A 3252-nucleotide genomic window follows, 5' to 3' on the forward strand; every position below is an offset into this window, starting at 1 on the left:
ATGATATCATATGATGTGGTCATCCAGTACCAAAGTTATAATATATTATGAGCTATTATTGGCTTCTAAAGATATGACACAATGGTATGATTATTTTGATGCGCGAATTGATATTTTATTCGGGGTTGCACATTTAATCATGTCCCACTAAGTATTCTCATATATTTACCCTTTTTATTAGGCAATGACTTGGTTATTGTTTAATTACTTGCAGCATGATATTTTCTTCTAAATAGCAATGTTTCAAATTTATAAATTAAATGGTATTTATTATGCATGTGATAAATTATGTCCCTAATTCTTAAATTGTAGATTGATTTTATTTGATCTTTCCAAACATATGCGAAATATTTGTTCTATCCTTTTTATGAATATATAAAGTTTTTTTTTTAATACATGAATTTGAATAAATCACTGTTACATAATTTTATATATGTTGCATGCAACGTTTTTTAAAGTTTAAATGAAATTTTTGATAGCAATTTAAATATTAAAATTTTGGCTCATTATAGCAGCATTTACAATAAATCTTAGTTCTTTATTTCATGGACTTTATTTTAAATTTTGGAACAAAAGTTCTTAGCATTTAAAGTTGTCTACTATGACTTGATGAGTTCAAACAAGTTTCAATTTTGTTGGTCTTCTTTATTTCAATTTGTTTCTATTAGTTAATGTTGATTTGGAGTGTTTACCATACTGTGAGTATTTTTGACAAATTAATTTATGGTCTCTCTGCACATTTTATTAAGTTGTTTGAATTTAAAGTTTTGACCGTGAATTGTCAAAAATTTCTGCCAAGAAAATGTCTTTATTGCTTTGTAATATTTAAATAAATTGAAACCTTTCAAATCATGCCCTGATCAATCCTCTAAATTCCAATCCGAAGAAAGGCATTAATCAACATTTTTCCAAGTTGGACTTGGACCGAAGTGGTAAGGTGCAGTGTATCATTTTTCTTCACCTCCAATCCCATAGCATCCACACATACCACATTTGGAAGTTCGGTCCGTAGTTGGGCCTCTCTTACAACATCGAAGTAGCGTCCCGCATCTGAAGCCAATGCCTCCTGCAACCAGTTATCATATAATTTTGTGATATATTTGATATAAGATATTGAATGTACAGGCAAGAAACAACTAATTGACATATATACAAGAGAACTGGAGAAAGAAAACAAATACTTGTCATCTTGACAACTTCAAAAGTTGTATCAAAATGTAGCAGAGGTGCTCTAGGAACTTTAAATGTCCATGAAACTGTTAGGCATAAATGCAGTAAAACCAATTGGCAACTAATTTCAGCCCATTTTTAGATTAAAACTCTTTAATGACGAACTCAACACCCCATTTTTAGAAAAATCGATCTGAAAACACAAATTACGAGAATATTGTTAGAAATGAAAGTAAGAAGTCAGGCCAACAGCAAATGTTTATCAATGGAATTACAATGCATAATCCATTTGTGCAACGAAAATGAGCAACTGAAAAGATTTTTAAAAAATGAATTTGCTCAAAAATTAAAACTCCATTTGATTGATTAAGAAAATGACGAAGAAGAAAAATTAAATCAGATCTTAGGACTATCGGTTCACAGTACGGAGATTTTGTAAAGTAACCATACTGAACAATTGGGAGCGCTGGGGAAGCTAAATCTCTCCGGATGTCAAGGAAAAATTCTATCAACCTCGTCTTATACATTTTAGCCCTTGTTTCATCTGTGGAATCACTTTCACCTTTATACCACAGAATTGCTCGAATTTTTCCTCCATCTTTTAGTGCTGCATAAGCCCTCTTCAAGAGCCGATTATAAAGATTGGAGCCTCGTTTCCACTCGGTTATATTGGTTCCACCAAAAGCACAGGGGACCAAACCGATCACCCCGAGGCAAGGATCTCTTTCTAGCACTAAGTTCGCAAATGACATTCCTGGTCCCACCCCACAAGGATTATTTGTGTCGATGCCTCTATGAAGAGGTTCACGTGCCTCCTCCCACACCAGGTTGGCGTTAAGTCAAAGAATCCTTGGGTCAGGACGGCATTCACGAGGAACACAACCATCCCAAGTCCCATTTGCCACACCACCTCGGCCAGCCATGTTGCTCTGGCCCGCGAGTATGAAGATACTTTTTTCATTGCATGCAAATACTAGAAATTCAGAACTTTGCAATTGAAAGGCAGCCAAGAACATGTACGTGATTAATGGAAACATCTCGAAGTTTTATCTCCAACAAAATGAAAATTTGATCTTGTTTTCTCTCTTTCTCGCATCTGTCCATCTTTATATATATGGAGGAGGGTGGGGTTGGCAGATTGTTATGACAATGACTAATAAATGTCTCAAAAGAACATTGGATAATAAAATTAAAATGATGAGAAAGTTAAGATTAATATAGTTGTGAGAAGAGAAGCTGAGAAGAAGCAGGAAGAGAAGCAAGAAGAGAAGCTGAGAAGAGATGCAGCGCCTAGGCGCTGGAGTGGGCGCCTAGGCGCCATGTCCTAGTTTCTGCTTCGCCAAACACTGGCAGTAAAGTGGCGCCTAGGCGCCCCGGTACATTATATTTATACCCGGTTTTTTTGCCTCTTTGATACAACACAACCCTTGCACCCGATTTTGAGAGAGCAAAAGAGAGAAAACTTGGTGAGAATTTTACAAGATTGAAGGTTGTTCATCTTGGGTATAAATTCAAAAGTTATTTTCTTTCTTGGGGATTAACTCGAGGCTTGTTCAAGTAATCCATATACATTGTTCTTCATATATTTCATTGAAATCATTTCTTCCCCATTTTCTTGTTCTTGAAGTGGTTTGGAATTTTTCACATTGCAAGTTTGTTTAATCTTGGGCAATCTTTGGGAGGTGTTTTCCCAATAATTTAGTATCAGAGCTTCTTCCTAAATCAAGGTGGTTAAGCTTCGATTTTGTGGTGAGTTGCTTGAACTTTGTTGTGCACAAGGTGTTTGTGAAAATTCCCAAGTGAACTTTGGTGATTTATTTTCGGTAAACAAGTGGATAAATCATGTCTACTTGAGGAATTGTGAAGATTAGGAAGTATGAGAAAGAGAAATTTAATGGAAAGAATGATTTTTCATATTGGAGAATGCAAATGAAAAATTTGTTGATTTCTCAAAAATTGCACAAGGCATTGGCAGGAAAGGAGAAGAAGCACGTTGATATGTCGGACGAGGATTGGGAAGAGCTAGATCTTGAGGCACGAGCGTCTATCATTCTTTGCCTTGAAAGAGATGTTGCTTTCTTG

The 3252-nt window shown here is 35.3% G+C and overlaps 1 pseudogene; it reads right to left on the minus strand.

The window, feature by feature from the left end:
- Positions 1 to 868: 868 nt before the first annotated feature.
- Positions 869 to 2186, minus strand: LOC111390832 (annotated as a pseudogene).
- Between the last annotated feature and the right edge of the window lie 1066 nt (positions 2187 to 3252).

The sequence above is a fragment of the Olea europaea genome, unplaced genomic scaffold (genome assembly GCF_002742605.1).
Source record: "Olea europaea var. sylvestris unplaced genomic scaffold, O_europaea_v1 scaffold72, whole genome shotgun sequence".
Classification (NCBI taxonomy): domain Eukaryota; kingdom Viridiplantae; phylum Streptophyta; class Magnoliopsida; order Lamiales; family Oleaceae; genus Olea; species Olea europaea.